Source organism: Sus scrofa, chromosome 6 (assembly GCF_054392235.1).
Source record: "Sus scrofa isolate SSC_HxYL_T2T_F1_AM1 chromosome 6, Sscrofa_HxYL_maternal_Yorkshire_Landrace_v2.0, whole genome shotgun sequence".
NCBI classification, from domain to species: domain Eukaryota; kingdom Metazoa; phylum Chordata; class Mammalia; order Artiodactyla; family Suidae; genus Sus; species Sus scrofa.
The window spans coordinates 74146588-74166227 of NC_139388.1; the positions used below are offsets into that span (position 1 = coordinate 74146588).

General features: G+C 53.7%; 1 long non-coding RNA gene across 2 annotated transcripts in view; it reads right to left on the reverse strand.

The window, feature by feature from the left end:
- LOC146402547 (uncharacterized) overlaps positions 1-12598 on the reverse strand; it is a 46039-nt gene extending 33441 nt beyond the window's left edge. Inside the window, exons 1-2 of one of the 2 annotated variants that reach the window (XR_014807031.1) lie at positions 12542-12598; positions 3984-4067 (exon numbers count right to left, since the gene is read on the reverse strand). This is a non-coding gene — a long non-coding RNA (uncharacterized LOC146402547). Of the gene's footprint in view, positions 1-3983; positions 4068-11604; positions 11735-12541 lie in introns of those variants that run through there. The other variant, XR_014807032.1, reaches the window with a different exon arrangement.
- Between the last annotated feature and the right edge of the window lie 7042 nt (positions 12599-19640).

Consider the following 19640-nt stretch of genomic DNA (forward strand, 5'->3'; position numbering starts at 1 on the left):
TGAAGATGGACACAGAGGGTGGAGACTCTAGGGACACAGAGCCCTAGACTGGCCCCAGGGCCCTAGATGGGCCCCTGCAGAAGTATGAGGGGTCGAGGGTAGAACTTTCTTCCTTGTAACCCTGCATCAGAAAACAGCTTGGTGGGACGATGGTGGACAGGCCAGTAGGTGGAGCATATGGGGGTGCTCCAGGGGCCCCCCCCGGCTCTTGCAAAACCCTTGTGTCTGCAAAGCACACTCTTCGAAGCCCTCTCTCTTAATAAGGAAGCTCAACTCGACTGGTCGGGTTGGTGAAGAAATCACCCCTGGATTAAAAATAGCAAATACATGTAAGAAGTCAAAACGCTGTACAAAGGGGAGAATGGCTTTTCAGTGTTTACTCATTGCGATGCTGACTGGGCATTTTAACTAAATATAGCTTTAATGTTTTCCAGCCCCTAAAGTTGCTCTTTGGTTTCTGTATCAAATCCACATTTTCCCTAATTGAGGGACATTGACTTAAATCTTAGAAGATATTTATGGAGCAATTGACAGATACTTCATACATACATACATCCATTGTTTAGCCATCCTTTGTCAAGCTCTTATTACACATGTGAGGCACCATTCTGTCTTGTACAGACTTAGTCTCCTGGATCCCCCAGCAGCTCTCTGAAATCCCTACTGTTGGGCCCATTTAGCGGATGATAAACTGAACCCCAGAGATGCTTTAGTTCCATGTCTGTGTCTAAGGTCACACAGCCTCCAAGCAACAGACCAGGGGCTTAGCCCTCTGCAGAATCCCCAAATCAGTTAACCTCCAATCACAGGAGTACGGTTTGACAAAGGCCGCAGGCACAGGGGGAAGCCCCTTCTTTTCTTTTTCTTTTTAGGGCTGCACTCGCAGCATATGGAAGTTCCCAGGCTAGGGGTCCGATCAGAGCTGTAGCCACTGGCCTACACCACAGCCACAACAATGTGGGATCTGAGCCACATCTGCGACCTACATCATAGCTCACAGCAATGCCAGATCCTTAACCCACTGAGTGAGGCCAGGGATCGAACCCACAACCTCATGGTTCCTAGTCCAACTTGTTTCCACAGCGCAACGACAGGAACTCCCACCCCCTTCATTTTTGTTGGGAGGAGTGAAAACTCCTTGACCTTGAGTTCAGAGCAATGAGACTTGCCCCTGTCTGAAGCTGCCTGCAGCTTTCAGAGATACACATACCTGCGACCTCCCGTCTCTCCAGCTCAAAGAAGAAAATAGGGCCAGTTTCCTCTCTGTGTTGAAACTCTGTGTCGAAACTGACAATGGCCCCAAGCTCGCATCCCCAGAACTGTGGGGAGGACAAGGATCCACTCCCCGAAAGGACCCTGGGAGCCTCCGCTCACCCCGAGGCTGCCGTCCTGGTTACCGCCCCCACTGGCCTTTCTGGAGGCTTCCCCAGGGGCAGTTGGGCGGGGTGATGGAGAAGGATGCTCAACCCACAGCCTCAAGGTCAGAGTCCTTTGGAGGCGGGTCTTGCAGATCCACCCACGTGGCCAGCCAGCGTGCTTTCCAAATATCACCTTGTTTAATCCTCCGAATAACCCTTGCTCTTCTTAGGAGCTTAGGTTAACTCACCCACGGTCCTGCTGCTGGTTAGCAGAGCTGGGTGGTGCTCCTGGGGGCTCTGGCTTGTGTCTGCCACCCACCCCCAGTGGCACCCCAGGTACCAGGGTGCTGAGACCACCCCCTTCTCTAGGACTTCCTAATCCTGGGGTTGGCTTCACGGCTCCCTTTTTGAGGGGTGTTCTTTCGTGTCCACCTACCTCATGGGGTCATCCCTGCCCATCCCAGATGGACCGGAGATCTGAGAACCTCTCCTCCACCCTCCCACGGCCTTTTACATTTATTTACTTTGTTATGCATCTACTTATTCATTTACATATTTATTTTCTCTTTTTAGGGCCGCACCCGCAGCGTATGGAGGTTCCCAGGCTAGGGGTCCAATCGGAGCTGCAGCTGCCAGCCTACACCACAGCCACAGCAACTCAGGATCCAATCCCCATCTGCGACCTACGCTGCAGCACAAAGGCAATGCCAGATCCTTAACCCACTCAGCGGGGTCAGAAGTCAAACCCCCATAATCTTAACCCACTGAGCCACAACGGGAACCCCTATCCCCACCCCCGTGCTGAGTTTCTGGTCATCTTCCCGCTGGGGGAGGGGGAGGGGACACAGCTCCACCCAGCCACAGCCCCTCCTCCGCTAAAGGCTTCCAGTCTTCTGCTGTCCCCAGAACCCAGCGTCAAAGGGACCCTTGAGGACAAAGGCATTCTGCTCTAGACAGCTGCCAGAAATAGAGGCAGCACACACAACTTTTCTCCGGTTAAATAAAAGGCGAGTCCTGCCTCACCAGGCGCCACCTCCCGTTATTATACGTGATAATATATAATATGTGGCGTATTATACATAACACACGCCACATTATATGTACATAAATATATTATCTGCTACTCTAGCTGATGGTTCTTAACTTACGTTGTCACCTATCCTCTGAGAATCTGATGGGCGCTATTCACCTTTTCCAAGGGAAAACCTCAAAACGCGCATCACACCAAATTTTACTTAAAATCGCACAAGACTTGTTGACTGTCTCCTCTCCATCCCCTTCTCCCACCCCGTTTCAAAGGTTAAAATCGGGTGGTGCTGGCCATGAGAACTGTCTGTGAGGTGGAATAGCTCTGTCTTTGCTGGCCAGTTCCGCAGCCACTAGCCACACATGACTGTTGGCATTAATGATCTTAATTCAGGGCACCACTCAGCTCCTCACTGCATCAGCCCATGAGGCTGGCGGCTAAGGTACTGGTCAAGGCAGCGCTGAAGTCTGTCCTGAATAAAGCCAGAACATCAGAGAATTGCAGACGCATCTCTGCTTTTTCTCATCACCTTCATTGCTTCCTCTCTAGTCTAAGCCACTGTGATTCCTTTGCCTGGGTGACTGTCGTAGCCTCCTAGCTGGTTCCTTGGCCCTCGCTGCCCAAGTCTGGCCTTGACACAGCATCCAGAAGTGAGCTGTTGAGAAGTCCTAGTTCTTTCCAAACTCAGAAATTATCAACACAAGCACTTTACTTCTGATAGAGATAACGACATTATTCTATTGTTTTTTTTTTCTTTTTTTTTCTTTTAGGGCCACACGCGAGGCATATGGAGGTTCCCAGGCTAGGGATCCAAGTGGAGCTACAGCTGCCGGCCTACACCCCAGCCACAGCAATGCCAGATCCGAGACGTATCTGCGACCTCCACCACAGCTCACAGCAACACCAGATCCTTAACCCACTGAGCGAGGCCAGGAATCAAACCCGCAACCTCGTGGTTCCTAGTCGGATTCGTTTCTGCTGCACCGCTGCGGGAACTCCTACTCTATTGATTTATTAGAAAAAAGAAAGAAAAGTCCACCTTTACCAGCAGGCAATGTGGATCATTCTATAGATGAGAGAGTCATCCTTGGAGGTTGGATTGAATGGAATTCCACACCTGGGCTTTGACTCTTGAGTGGGGAAGGCTGCAGAAATACCAAGGACTTGGGCGGGGGCGCGGGGGGGGGGGGCATTGTGAGATGAGCAGAAGGTACCCACCACAGCCGCAGGTGGAATGGGCTGCCCACCTAAACGAAGTCTACCCTAAAGGAAAGCTGAGGTCGATGAGAAAGCCAGCAAGAACCCAGATCCTACACTAGATGAACCTTTCCAAGACCACGGGGATGACGCTCATGCGTGATGCATCGGGTCACTGGCCTTAGTAGGCCCTCTTCTCTGGCCAGCCAGCCACACCCACGCTCCCCCTCGGTCCCTTTGGCGGACACCACCAAGTCCCATTATTTGCAGCCGCCGCCCCTGGCATTGCAGTTACTACAGAGGAGCAGCCTCCCTGTCTTTCTATAAATAGGAAGAGTGCTTAGCACAGCCCTCCGAACACGGCGAGCCGCGAGCATCTGGAGGAGATCAAGGGCACTCACCGAGCTTCTTTGCCGGAGCTGTGTCTCTCCCACAGGCCTGGCAGGGACGCCTCGGGAGAGCAGCCACTTTCAGCCTCTGGGGACCTAGAGGAGCCAAGAAACGAAGCGATGGTGAAAACCAACCCAATTCCAGGGCCAGGCACGCAGGGAGGCGGCCTGCAGGCACCCGGCAGGGGTGCTCAGGCGTGTCCCTCACCAACCTTTTCTCCAGAGGAACCTCTCCTTCGAGGGAAGGTATTGATGGCAGCCTCCAGGAAATGCCCCAGAGAGCGTGTGCCATCCAGAGGCCCGTGGGCGCTGGCACCCCCAACAGAATCTGCAGACTTCTAGGCTGGAGAAGAGATGGGTCAGATGCCACAGAAATGCGACGCTCAGGCCACCGGGCTCAGCACAGGTGCTGAGTGGTGAGCCAGGTCCCTTTGAGCCTCCAGGGTGGCCTGGGAGGCCAGTGGGATGAAGACCGCAGGGGCATCAAAGACAAGCTGGGCCCATTTCACGTTTTTGTCATGAGCCTGCCCTATCCTATCCCTCCTATTTTGAAAAACAAACAAACCAATATTAATTTGTACTTAAAAAAAACCAAACAAACAACTCACGTCTGGATCACTCCCTGCTGTCACATAAGCACCTTTATTACACGGCAGGAAGCCTGGTATGTCTGAGACCTTGGACTGTTTACAACATTGGGGCTGCAGGTCAAGGTGACCTTCAGACCACAAAAGGGGCAATGCCTGGCGCGTGGCAGGGCCTTTCAGAGGACGTGAGACATCCAGGCCACTGCCACGTCTTAGGGGACCTGGGGGTTTGCAGAAGGGCGAAATGTCAGGACAGGATTAGAAAAGTGCATTTTAAAGATTTAATATTTAAAACTGGAAGGCTTTTAACTATTACATTTAGAATAAACAACGCGGTCTCTATCCAGTCTCCCGGGATGGACCATGATGGAAAATGATACGAAACGGAATGTATGACTGCGTCTCTCGGATGTACAGCAGAAACCAGCGCAACACTGCAACTCAGCCATACTGTCATAAAAATAAAAAATAAATATTTTCTCCTCAAAATATAAATAAATAGAAATGGAATGCTTTCAACACACACATAACTCATATACAAGGAAATTGCACATTTACTAGAAATGATTTTTTTTGGGGGGGTTAGGGCTGCACCCACGGCATATGGAGGTTCCCAGGCTAGGGGTTGAATCAGAGCTGTAGCTGCCGGCCTACACCACAGCCACAGCAATGCAGGATCCGAGCCGTGTCTGCGACCTACACCACAGCTCAAGGCAACGCTGGATCCTTAACCCACTGAGAAGGGGCCAGGATCAAACCTGCAACCTCATGGTTTCTAGTTGGGTTCGTTAACCACTGAGCCACAACGGGAACCTGGGAAGAATAATAATTTTACATTGCCAGAAGTCAAAAAGTTATGTGTTGCCTACTGGTTCCAGTTGAGACGCCCCCAATTTTCTCGATTAACTTTCTCCCCCTCTGTCAAGTCCACCTACATCTTAACGAGGGGTCTGGCAGCTCTCCTGCTCGGCAGCTATTACACAGACAAGCGCGTTCAGTGCTTACAACACAATTTGACCTCTGCCCTCGAGCAGGACCGCGTGCCATCTGAAGAACGGATCTTGCCATAGAGAGGAGAGGTCATCTTATGACACAGGAAAACGGGCTGCTTTCTAGATAATTGAAATAATTCATCTCTGAGTAGCCGCAAGTCATTACTAAGCTGCATTTTCGTTCCCTGGGTATCTAGTTTGGTCCTTCTCTCAACCCCAAAGCAGCAAGTGGAACCGCTGGAAGGGAGGGAAGAGGGAACTCACTGGGGTAAAAGGGAGCTGAGACCCCAAATAGAAATCCCCAAACAAGGACAGAAAAACAGACCATCAGAGGAGAGGCCGGCGGAGGAAACAAAGGAGGCCACAACCCAGCGGCTGATTCACGTGGACTCCTGTCTGGGTTTGCTGCTGTCCTTCTGTAACAGTCCCCAAACAGGGGGTGGGCACAGGCCCCACCTGAAACCCAAGGGTGTCCTGAAGATCCCGCTAATGGACAGAAGGCCCAGGACAGGGCTGCAGGTGGGACAGCCCTGCCGTCCTCCGCCACTCTATTCAAGGATGGTCGGCTCTCCCTAGGAATTTTGTTACATTTCCTCAGCCAACAGAGGCTCCTCTGAGAAACGTGAACCAGAAAAACCACAGCACACCCTCTGTATCGTATTCATCCAGAACTTTCTGAGACCAAAACGCTGTGAAGGCAGACCGAGGAGAGGACACAGATCCTGAATGGCAGAGAAATGCCAGGTAAAATTTGTTTTATTAGTCAAAACCAAAGCCAGGAAAACTCTTCTGCCTCAATGCGTGGAATCAACAAAAATGAGCATCTTCATCCCACAAACCACCCGGGCCGGCCAGCCGGCAGCGAGCGGCTGGGTTTCCTTCCTGTGTCCTTGAGCGCCCTCTTCTGGAGAAATCCTGAGTTACAACACCAATAATTCCACCGGGGGCCGCCAGGCTCCAGTGGCCCTGATTTTCCAGATTTGCAAAGAGGAACAACTATGAAGGAAGCCCCATGTGTTCTCCCCTTGCCACTTTGCCCAATGAGAGGCATAAACCAAACTCGCTCAAAGGCAGCATCCGGTTCCCTGGACAGCCCTGCCTGATGTCCAGTCAGTTTTGTCCATGGCCGTTAGGACTTCAGGTCTGTCACCGCCAGGTCCCCACCTTCCTTACCTTGTCCTCTTTCACCTGAGTCCGGGGTCCCAATGAGTCCAGCGCTGATGACTTCATCCTTGGCCCACATACCAGTTGAAACCTGTCCCAGGGACTCCCAGGCCTGCCCCTTGGGCAAGTCAGTTAATCTCTAGGCCTCTCTGTCCTGGTCTCTGGGCTCCAGACTCGCATCGGATGACTTCAAAGTATCTTTCATGTGTGGGGCTAAAGTTCACATGCCCAAGAAGAAAGACAGGTTCTTCGTTTTCTTTTTCTTTTTGTCTTTTGTCTTTTTAGGGCCACATCTGCAGCATATGGAGGTTCCCAGGCTAGGGATCGAGTTGGAGCTACAGCTGCCAGCTAGCACCACAGCCACAGCAATGCAGGATCTGAGCCACGTCTGTGACCTACACCACAGCTCATGGCAATGCTGGATCCTTAACCCACTGAGCAAGGCCAGGGATTGAACCAGCGTCCTCATGGATGCTAGTCGGGTTTGCTAACCACTGAGCCGAGATGGGAACTCCCGTGGAGAGACAGGTTCTGATCCTTAATCAGATCTGCAGAGAATGAGCACAGCAGAGAAACTGCTGATTCTGCATTGGGTGAAAAGCGGAAAAGGCCAGTGGGGAAGCAACGTGGGTTGGGATCTGGTCCTGGGGCCCTAGGATCCCAGCAGCACCTTAGAGCCTTTTCCCGGTGTCCCCTGCCTGCCTCCTGGTCCTCCCTGTCTTCAGGAATCTGGGTGCTGCCGCCTAACCAGATGGCACCACCAGTGTCCCATTTCCAGCTGAAATCCAGGCCCACCTTGTGTCCTCATGGCCCTGACCTTTTCCTTACACCTTAGTCCCTGGAGGAGGAGCCCAGGGCTGGACTGGCTGGTTGGCTCTGCCTGGAGGATGCATGCAGTCAGTGTCCAGGGAGAGCTGCCTGTCCCTGCGTCCTTGGCAGGAAGACTGGCAGCCGCAGCACTGCACCTGTCCCAGGATGACTCCTGGTGTCAGTTCTGGGCTTGTACAGGCTCCCAAACTGATGACATCAGCAGGGAGCCAGGTCTGCAGACCCCACGACCCCTACCATCTCCCCCTTCCCCTGCCACCTCCCTCCCCCTCCCAGCACAACGCAGGCTCCAAGGGCAACCTCCAAGGCGGAGACACTCAAGCGAGCAATGAGAGGAAGCAGCGACCAGTGTCCAGGCTCTTCCCGCTGAAGTCCAGGGTCCGGGATAGTGAGGGGCACCAGTCTCCCTATTGTCTCACAACCAGGAACAGCCCAGAGGAGCAGGCTCACGTGTGCAGTGTAACATCACTTCCCGAATTGCCAGGAGCCAGGGCTTTAACCAGGAACAGGCCCCAGGGGACGAGTCTGGCAGCATGGTCATGCCGTTGGCATAAAGGAAGACCCGCATCTCCGGCTGCTATTCTGGGCAGAAGGTGCTGTCTGGACCCCTGCGGCTGCCCTTGCTGTCCCCAGCCCCTGGCTCCTGCCACCTCAGTCCCTCACAGCAGCCAGGAGGGTCAGCAGCTACCGGACCCCACCCACACTTGCTGGCCCGGCTTCCCTCTGCAGGGGAAGCCGGACTTCCTCCATCTCCAGCTTTAACCTTCTGCAACCAACTCCATGACACGAGGGGGAAAACCTTTCTCCCACCGCCGCTGTGCCTCAGTCTATCTCCATAGGCTTTCCCAGGCATCCTGAGTGGAACATTCAAGAATATGGTCCGAGAAGGTCCCTCTCCCCTTACCCAAGAGGATGCCTGAGTGTGGGAATCCCTTCTTACCCCTGGTTGGAAAAGCAGCCTCGGCTTTCCAGACAGGTGTCCAAGATTCAGAGCAGGCAGTCCAAAGTCAGGGCCGGGACACAGCTTCCCTAGGCTCCCATCACAGCCTTCGGCCGCCCGGCCCTTGCGAGGGGTCCCGCGTCTGGTGCTTCTCTGGAGGTTTCTGAAAATCACGCCCCACGCTGGGTGGATGCTCGATACAGAAGCGCCCGTGAAAATGGCCCATGCAAGGATGCTCGAAGCCAGGTGGTACGAGGGCCTGGTTTGTCCTCCTCCTTCCCATTCGAGAAGGCTGCTTCCGGGCGGGCCCCAGCTCTCAACTCCGACGAAGTCGAATCGTGCAGAAGAGGTTGTATAAATAAAGCCGGAGACTCACTCACTGCACCAATCAGGGCCCGGGTCCTGTCTCCGCGCTGGCTGCGCGCAGCCGCCGGGAGGTGGCCGTCGGGACGCGAGCGCGGCAGAGACGCGCCGCCCGGCCGCCCGCCCGCCCGCCCGCCCGGAGCGGTGGTGCAGGGCCTCTGCACCGCCCGCTGCTGCAGCCCCGCAGCGGCCAGCACTGCTGACTTGGCCCGGGAGGCGGGGAGGGCGGGGGAGGGCCTGCAGCAGCTTGGGTTCCAACTGCCCCTGCGCAAGGAGACCCGGGGAACCAGCCGCTCGGGCTCCGGCGGCCAAGGCCGGGGCAGGTGACGGTGGGAGAGGCGAGGGCGCGTGAAGCCCTGAGTCAGCACTGGTGCATTGCGAGCCGAGCCGCCGGGAGCCCGGGCGCACACCCTGTCCTGCCCTCCAGGCACACCCCCCACCGAACTTAGGGATCCGCTGGGCCTCGCGATTTCCCCGCAACAACTACGGGCGGCGACGCGCCTGCTCTCAGCACTCTGGAGGGTGGAAAGCGAGACTTCTTTGTAAAGACCGGCCCGGCCCGTGTCACCCCCTAGATCTGACCCGCGGGTGGGGAGGGGGAGAGTTTCTTCCTGCTTCCACCCTCCTGCCACCCCAGGCTGGCGGGGTCTGATATGGGCAAGCCGGGGTGGAGGGGGGTCCTGGCCAAGTGCATTGGCTGTTCTGCCTGAGAAAAACTGGGAGATGCTGGCCTCTCTCTCCAGGGCCAGACCAGCTCTCCCCTGACCAGCTCCTCAGCAGCTGTCTTCCCCATTCTACTCCCTGAGAGATGAGGGCATCCAGGGGCCTGCAGTGGCCCTCCCCCCACGTCCATCCCTGAGGGTCTCTTGTCACCTTGGCTGCCTCTTTCCCAAGTGGTCACTTGGGCCCAGACTGCACCTGCCTGAGGGATGGAGGCCCCTCACCATGAGAAGCTTGATGGCCCTCATTTCATCTCACCCTGGCAAGTGTACATCACCCATTTCGCAGGCCTCGGGGTCACCAGCTCCCATCAGGGCACATGGGTGAAGTCCCTGTCCCATCTGATCTGACCTCCCCTCAGGGGACCAGAGACCCGAGGACACGGACGGGAGGCTGGGGGCCAACAGTGGCATGTGCTTTGCAGCCACTGACAAGAGGCCTCTCTCGTGGCCAGATACAAAGTAATTGATTTCAGATGTAAAGGATGCTCATTTGTCATCTAGGCAGGGGAGGAGGCACCGAATACGGGAGAAGAGTTTGCCCGGACAGGCCAGCTCTAGTCTCTCACTCCCCAGGGTGGAGAGGCCACTGACAGGTCCATCTATTGATGCAAAGAGACTCATCAAGGTCTGTCTGAACAGTGCATCCTATCAGCTTCCTGGGGGGAAGGGGAAGTTTGGTCTGATGCACAACTGAGGCTCCATCACGAGCACCGCGTGATGCTGACCACAAAAGATCCTGGTGTCCAGAGTCCAGTACACCAGACGCTGAGTCTTTCACATCCAAGGGTGTCAGCCTGGGAAGATTAAGTTGCTGTATATCTCAGGGGTTCCTGCAAACCCACAGATGTGTGCACAGTGGTCAAAGATAGTATTAAATATACAGGGAATGTATAAAAAAGAGTGGGGGAGACAGCCGTGGGCATCGCAAACATAGAAGCGTATCAAAATGCACCTAATTTGGGGAAGGGAGTTTGTTTCCACCTGCAGAGGGAAGGCTTTCCCAGTCTAGGCAACGATGCGGTATAAGACACTATAAAATATCCATGAGCCCACATTTCCCCAAGTGCCTGCAAAGGGTTCGAAGGGAGCAACACTCGCGGCCCAAAGGAACAGCGAATGCAGCAGCCGCTGCCAGGGTTCAGTCAGGGTTTTCTCAAGATGAGCCTCCAGATCTGGCTGTCGTCTACAGCAGGACCCAGAACACCACGCAGGAACCCACGGAGGTCGTGGCGCATCGCCAGCCTCGGCCCAGTTGCTGTTTCAGGGACTCGCCTGGATAATTTATATCTGAGAGGTTTGCTGCGCATCCTTAGAGCAGATTTACTGCAAGACCTAAAGTTTTTTTCTTTTCTTTCTAAAAAGATGCCTTTTTGCACTGAGAAGAACTGCACAGGAGCTCAGCCCTCCCAGGGCCTGGGGACCACCTGGGCACATGCCACCTTGGGCCCTGGCTGACATCACCCCCACTGCAGACCTGGATCCAGGCACTGCATGTCCCGGAATGCCATGCCAGCAGTGCCAGAACTGGCGGCCCTCCAGCCGCACCCACTGAGGCAGCAACTGCCTTGGGGGTGGCCCTTGGGCTGAGTGGGGAGGAGTCTGATCCCAAAGACCAGAGTTCAGATCCCCTGCGCTTCTTGTGCATTTCCCCAGAAAGAGCCACTGCCCAAGGTGCACTTTCTGCTGTTTCTGTGCCATCCCCACCCCCATCTAGAGGAGCTTAAGGAGGTCCCCTGCGCATTGTCATTTAAGTCCTCCCACCCACTCCTAACACAGAGGTGAGCGCATCCCTTCTTCAATGCTATCCCTACAGCGGCAAATCACTATTTTGAGTTTCCCTCCAAAGCTCATCTCTATAAGGCCCCAAGAAGAAAACCTCCACCCCCCAATTAACAAGGCAGTGGAGGCTGCATCAGTACTCCCAGGGTTCAAGCTGGGCTGGCAAGATCACAATAAGAGAGCCGACCGACCGGAATCCTCCAGCTTAAAAGAGGCAGTTAACCAGACACAAACGCACGCACGCACGCGAGCACGCACCGAGGCAAGGACTAAGCTTAAACTCATCCTTGAGTCCGTGGGGTCTCCTCCTGCCCGAGCCTGTGGACCAGCCCAAAGCCAGGTCCTGATGGCGAGTTGGATGTCGCTCAGGGCTGAGAGCCCAATGTGAGTTACCCAACGGGCTGACCCCAGAGAGTGGGTTTTCCTTTCTCCCTCCTCCTCCTCCTCCCCAGGCTGCCTCCGCTGCTGAGGTTCCGCAGTCACTTGAAGGAGAAAGATTTCGCAGTACGGCATTCTTAAAGCTGCAGTGTCCAAATTCTCCTTCAAATCCCAAGTGTCACGGACATCAGCTCACTTACCTGCTGGGGTCCTTTGCAGAGGGTGGGTGGGTAAGGAGCCGGGGGGGATGGGGAGGGCGCGCAGAGAAGCCAGGGGGCTGGGAATCAGAGACTCAGACTCCAGCAAGGGTAAAGAGGAGAGCCAGACTGCACCGTGATAGCCTCTGCAGTTAAACCGGGTTGCCGGGACTGCAGCAGGACTGCAATGGAGTAGGGTTTTTTTTTTTTTTTTTTTTTTAAATCACAAAGCCCCCACCAAAATTTCCTCCACAACCTTAGACTCATTGTAGCTGAATTAAAACAATCAGGTGCAAACATGAAACCAACGTGAGAAAGAAACCCCATTAAAAAAATAATTCCAACAGCACTTAAAAATTATTTTTGGAAAAATTGACTCCCCTGAGCAACTGACTCAGCTTTCCTTACAGGGCTCAGCCAGAAAGCCAGGCAGGGAAGGACCTGGATAAACTTCACGGAGCCCAGAGTTTCTGCAAAGTGCAGGGAGAGGGCTACAGCTTCTTAGAAAAGAAAGCTTTGTAAAAACCTAAAAAGGGGATCTTTCTGCTAGCTGCCTACGGAGTCTATAAAATGAGCTGACCCGGCATTAAGAAACCCACACATCCCTCCCTGAAAGTTACCTCTTTCCTCCGCTCAGTGGCTGCATGTCCTGCCTGGATGCCGTCAAGTTGCAGACTGCTGCTGGCGAGGCAGGACCCGAAATAAGAAGTGTCAGCTGGGTCCCTGCACCCAGATGATGCCAGGAGTCAACGCTGCAGGCGCCGGGATGGTCTCTCTCCTCCCCCCTCTGCACCCTCCCACCCCCGGTTTAATTTAAACCCCTGACACTGCAAGATGCGACTCCTGCATCTCCAAAGAACCTCCTTACCAAAGAACCTCCAAGGCTTCGCCCCACCTCCCACTTTTGTTCACCTGAAGATGCTTTTCTTGCAAAAAAAAAAAAAAAAAAAAAGACGGGGACTGCAGAATCCTTAATTCCTTCTTTCCTGGGACCACATTTTGGAGGTGCGACTTGTTCAGAAGTTTGGGGATTGCAGTCAGATGCCCAGGAAGGAGCAGAGGCAACGAGTGACAAGTCGGCGAGGCTTCAGATAAAATCTTCACCATCACTTTATCCCCAAGAGAAGGACAGAGGTGGACCCAGGGGGAAAAGTATAGGAAAATTCCTCTCTGTCTGCTGGCACATCTTCAACAGTTTGGGCAACCTCTCGTTTTGTTTTCCTTCAAGAAAACTCCAATTTCAAAATTGGCAGGCACACGAAATACACAAGATGGCCACGAAGGGTAAATGTTGTCCTGACACGGCCACGCGTCTTAAAGTTTTTGCTCCCACCTCTGTGCAAGTTAATATCACTTAAGATTTAACTGGGAAAATTCCAGGAGAGAGAAGCACTTTAAAGGCAGATGTGATGAAAAGAGCCCATCCTACTATCCATCAGCCACAAGAGATAAAGCAGGAGAGAGACGTGGAGAAGGGGGTGAAGGGAGAAGAAAGGATTTCCCCAGATTTTGAATTTAAGGCAAACTCAGAGTCTGAGGAAGGACAATTAAGGAGAAAGTGGTGGAGGAGGGGACTAAGATGCCTCAATACATTGTTCAGAGGGACCTACTGCATCCATTTCGCGTACATTTCATTACTGAAGTAAAACTGGTGTGTGACTTGTTTCTGAGCAGGCCAGTGGGGAGGGCTCTGCGGTGGCGTGCCGCCTGGGACGCACAGGGCCACGCTGCTGCAGTGCACCAGCTACATCGTGGGCACCGCATCCGCCGGCTGCCCTCACCCACCTTCCCGGCTCTCGGGTTTTGGCAGCCAGGTGAGGCTATGCAGCATGGGCTGTGCTGGCAGGCAGCACCAAGGACCAGCCACGGTCAGGCTCTTGGCATGGTCCTCCTCCACGGTGCACCCCTGGCTGTGGCAGTGGGGTGGGTGGCCACAGGCTCACGGAGTATCCCAGGGGGAGGGACCCCAGAGAGCACGCAGGTGGACCTCTCCATCGCCCAGATGGGTCACCCTGGGAAAAGGCAGTGCTTCACCCAAGGTCACCTGGACAGTGAGATGCAGAGTCTGGATTAGAATTTGGGTCTTCAGATCCTTTGTCCTGCGAGCTTCTCGCTGCCTCCCGACCTTGGGTGAGCCGCCGCCCCCTGCCCCTTTCTTGTATGACCTTGGCAATCACCTCTCTGTTCCGTGACTCAGTTTTCCCTCCCTAGCTGGTGTGAAGACCTAGGCCAAGGACTTTCTTTTTTAAAAAAAATTTTTAAATATATTTTTATTTTATTTGGCTTTTGGCTTTTTAGGGCCGCACCTGTAGCATGTGGAGGTTCCCAGTCTAGGGGTCGAAGTGCAGCTGGAGCTGCTGGCCTATACCACAGCCACAGCAACACGGGATCCGAGCTGCTTCTGTGGCTTACACTACAGCTCACGGCAACGCTGGATCCCCAACCCACTGAGCAAGGCCAGGGATCGAACCCGAGTCCTCATGGCTGCTAGTCACATTTGTTTCCACTGAGCCACGACGGGAACTCCTCCACGCCAAGGACTTTAACCCTTTGGAAGCAGGAACAATATCAAGTAGTTTTCCTGCCTTTAGAGGCAAGGCCATACCTACAGCTTAGGAACGGAAGCAAACTTTGTTCAGTCCTCTGCTTTGGAGACACACAGGGTCCACGGCTTTGCTCTCCTAGAACTCCTGGAACAAATCGCCACAGGTGTGGTACCTTAAAACAACAGAAATTGATTGTGTCACATTCTGGAGGCCAAATGTCTGAGGGCACAATGTCAGCAGGGTGGCTCCTTCTGGAAGTTCTGAGGGAGAGCAGGGTCTGTGCCCCTCCCCTGGCTCCTGCCAGTTGCTGGCCACTGCGGCATTCTTGGCTTGTGGATGCATCATTCCAACTTCTGCCTCTGCCGTCGTGTGGCATCTCCTCTGTGTCACTTCTTCCTGTCTCATTTTGTCTCTTCTCTGATAAGGACACTTGTAAATGGATTTAGGGCCCATCCTGACCCATCATGAGCTCATCTTGAGATTTTTGTTTTTGTTTTTGTTTTTTGGCCATGCCTGTGGCACGCAGACATTCCCAGGCCAGGGATCGAACCCGAGCCATGGCCGTAACCACAGCAGGGACAACACAGGACCCCTAACCCACTGAGCTACCACCAGGGAGATCCTTGAGATTCTTAGTTACATCTTCAAAGACCCTTTTTCTACTTAACATCTACTTCCCAGGTTCCATAGTTTGGGGGGGTCACCATCCGACCCAGTGCATCGTCCACTGAACGTTTTCATGTGAGAACCAGCGGCGGTGGAATGTCACAGCGCTGATCCCATCCCAGTCTCTGGAGGCGCCAGGGCACGGAGCCCTTGGTTAGAAATTGGTAGCTACATGTACAGAATGTCTGGCCTCTCAGCACTTTTTGGGGTGACCCAATTCTTTCAACAACCCTCTGTGGTGACTACTGTCATAATCATGCCCATCTTACAGTCCAGGAAACGAAGACGCAGAGATCACTAAGGTCACACAGCTGCTGAGTGACAGGAGGGAAGGCCCTCTGGCTCCAGAATATGTATTCATTTCTTTCTTTCTTTCTTTCGTTCTTTTTCTTTTTAGGGCCGAACTTGCAGCCTCTGGCAGTTCCCAGGCCAGGGGTCAAATCAGAGCTGTAGCTGCCAGCCTACACCACAGCTATAGCAATGTGGGATCCGAGCCACATCTGAGACCTACACCATAGCTCATGGCAATGCTGGATCCTTAGCCCGCCTAGCGAGGCCAGGGATGGAACTCGCATCCTCATGGATACTAGTTGGGTTCTTAACCTGCTGAGCTCCAAAGAGAGCGCCTGCAATGCCCCGGTCAACTTAGACCTCGAAAAAGAGTCATTTAGCTTCTCTTTGGGTTTCCTATGCCGAGGAGGTGCGGGTTCAATCCCCGGCACGGCACAGGATCTGTAGCTGCAGAGTAGGGCACAGCTTCGGCTCAGAGTCAGTCCCTGGCCCGGGAACGGCCATTGAAAAAAAAAAATCTCTAAATCAGGGTCTTTCCCTTTTTTGGCCAAGGCAGAACCCTTGAAAGCCCAGGAGCAGTTCTGCCTGGAGATAAGCTTTAGATGGACGTCTGACTCAGAAGATTCTCTGCCTCTTAAATCACAGAAAGTCCCTTGACCTTTGCACAGCCAAGCATCTGGGTTGGGGCCGGAGAACGTCCTTGACTGCATCACAGTGGCTTTTCTTTCCGGATGAGTAACGCTTTCTGTGATGACTTCCATGTGCTCGGCCTTTCTTCTACCAACACAAAAGCACCATCACCGGGGCGGGGCCCCAAGAGGCGGCTTTCATCTTCAACAGATGATCAAGACTTTGCCCTCCCTGAATCTCCTTTGGTTTGATAACTGGGCTTGCTACCGACCAGGCTTCTGCTGCTTCTTTATTTATTTATTTATTTTTTTCCATGTTCGGCCCCCCTGCATAGTGAGTTCCCCCGCCAGGGATCAGATCTGAGCCACAGTCGCAACCTAAGCTGCGGCCGTGCCAGCGCCAGATGCTTAACCCACTGTGCCTGGCTGTGGCTGGAACCTCTGACCCCGTGCTCCCAAGATGCTGCCCATCCCATTGTGCCACAGCGGGAACTCCCTGACCAGGCTTCTTGGCCTTCCTTAATCAATAGAAATTGATTAGAGGCCAGACACGAAATTCGCAAGAGACTTACTTCCCAGGCACCTGTGAATATCGGTAACAGTTTCCTTTGCTCGCTCTCTGAGGGGGGTGCAAGCTGGCTCCTTCTATGGGGTGGGGGTAGGGGCAGGTCCAGGGGTTGGGGCCGAGGGGTGGCTTGGGCGGTTCGCCCACCCCTTTGGTGACGTGGTGTGCAGGGAGCCTGCAAGCCCGTGTCTGCTCCTGGCTCTTCAAAAGGGGCAATTTGGTTTTTGGTCTTTCTGTGTCTTTTTTGTCCATCATTTGCGCCAACTGCACAGGCGCACAGTATTTTTTAGTTCCTTATAATTTCTTTGTATGTTGCTGCTCGAGGAGACATTCTTCCATGTGCAAAAGCACGGCAGCCGAGGGTCCCAGGCGCCAGGTCCCAGCCTGTCTCAGGCTGAGCAGAGTTCGTGCTGTCCTGGTCGTGTGTCCTGTGAGGACCCAGAGGTGCAGAGTCCAGGGCATTTTCTGAGCAGTCAGAACCTTCCACTCCAAACAGTCCCATTGTTGCTTCCTCCTGCTTCCTCATGGCCAGCCAGGGGACAGCCATCTCCTACCCTCCCGATCTGCCTCTCAGTCTGTTTAATAAACAAAACCATAAATGCTCAGGTATCAGATCTGCCAGCTGACATGGGCACGCTGTGGGTGTTCTCAGCTGTTCACTTAAAAAGTGTTGCTTGAGGGGTTCCCATTGTGGCTCAGCAGAAGAACCCGACTAGTATCCATGAGGATGCGGGTTCGATCCCTGGCCTCGCTCAGTAGGTTAAGGATCCTGTGTGGCTCTGAGCTGTGGTGTAGATCACAGACGTGCCTTGGATCCTGTGTTGCTGTGGTTGTGGCTGTGGCTGTGGCTGGCAGCTGCAGCTCCAATTCAGCTCCTAGCCTGGGAACTTCCGTATGCCTCAGGTGCAGCCCTGAAAACCAACAACAAAAAAACATTTTTAAGTGTTGCTTGAACATCTACTATGCAAAGAGTAGGGGGGAATCACACATTCTTTTTTTTTTTTTTTTTTTTTTTCGCCATTTCTTGTGCCGCTCCCATGGCATATGGAGGTTCCCAGGCTAGGGGTCTAATCGGAGCTGTAGCTGCCAGCCTACGCCAGAGTGGATTCGTTAACCACTGCGCCACGACGGGAACTCCGGAATCACACATTCTGTCCACATTGGGCTAAAGGTGAGTTTGTGCGCCATAGACTTTTGTTTCTTCCTCTTTCTTTCTTTCTTTTTTTTTTTTCTTTTTTAGGGCTGCATCTGTGGCACATGGAGGTTCCCAGGCTAGGGGTTGAATCAGAGCTGCAGCTGCCGGCCTACACTACAGCCACAGCAATGCAGGAGCCTTAACCCATTGAGCAAGGCCAGGGATTGAACCTACCTCCTACTAGTCGGGTTCTTAACCCACTAAGCCATAACAGGAACTCCGCTCTGCATAGACTCTTTTTTTTTTTTTTTTTGTCTTTTGTTGTTGTTGTTGTTATTGCTGTTGTTGTTGTTGTTGCTATTTCTTGGGCCACTCCCGCGGCATATGGAGGTTCCCAGGCTAGGGGTCCAATCGGAGCTATAGCCACCGACCTACGCCAGAGCCACAGCAACGCGGGATCCGAGCCGCATCTGCAACCTACACCACAGCTCACGGCAACGCCGGATCGTTAACCCACTGAGCAAGGGCAGGGACCAAACCCGCAACCTCATGGTTCCTAGTCGGATTCGTTAACCACTGTGCCACGACAGGAACTCCCCTGCATAGACTCTTAATGTATCTTTGCTGAGACACTGGAGGTTTGCTGGTTTAAGCTAAAGTTCTTCCCTGGGACATCTGTGCTAAGTGCCAAGGGATGATGGGGCATCTTCAGGCCCTGGCTGCCTGATAAAAAATATTTTCAGCGCAAGGAAGCCGGCCTGTGGTCGTGGAAATGACCACTGTGCCAGGAGCCTCTTTTACTCTGCCCATGGAACCCACATCTCATGGCCTGTGCCCAAATGTCCCCTTATCAGAGTCCCTCTTTTCTTTAAAAGGGCACAGCCACCAGCACCACTCCGCACTAACTCTCTTCCTTATTGGCTTTCTCTCTCTCCAGAACCAGTGTAACAGGACCTGACATTGTACACGTCCATTCGTTTATTTGCTATTCCTCGATCCCCTGCGCTGGGACACAACCTCCCTTCAAGCAGAGATGTTGGCTGTTTCACTCACTGCTGTGTCCCTGGCATTAGAAAAGCACCTGGCAGGCAGGAGAGGTTCCACACATATTTGTGAATGAATGAATGAGTGAATGGACACAGTCCCTTTCGTTGGGGTCGGTGCCTCCTTGGAATTCTTTTTTTTTTTTTTTTTTTGTCTTTTTTTTTGCTATTTCTTGGGCCGCTCCCACGGCATATGGAGGTTCCCAGCCTAGGGGTCCAATTGGAGCTGCAGCCACCAGCCTACACCAGAGCCACAGCAACACTGGATCCGAGCCGCGTCTGCGACCTACACCACAGCTCACGGCAACGCCGGATCGTTAACCCACTGAGCAAGGGCAGGGACCGAACCCGCAACCTCATGGTTCCCAGTCGGATTCTTTAACCACTGCGCCACGACTGGAACTCCTCCCCTTGGAATTCTTCAATTCCAGGCAAACCTGTGATCACCACTGCTTGGGGACTTTTGATTTTCCCCCAAAGTGAGAGCTGGCTTCCCGCAAGGCCACAGGGTGGAAGATGACGTCCAGGGGGAATCACGCTGTCGTGCCCCCACACGCGAGCTGGGAGGCTGGCCGAGGAAGTCAGCCATCTGGGATCCCACATCCCTTCGGAACTGCCTCTCATCTTAGAATAAAATGCAAAGGCCACACCAAGGCCCAAGAGGCTGTGCGATCTGCCCTTGGCCGACCTCTCCCCCTCTTTCCTCCCCCTCCCCCAGCCCCAGTAGCCCCAGCGTCCTTCCATTCCCCCTGAAGCTCCCCAGCTGGTCCCTTGTCTTGCACACGGGGTCCAGAGTGAGACCCTGGTACCAACACCACCACCATCACCGTCAGCAAGAACACCT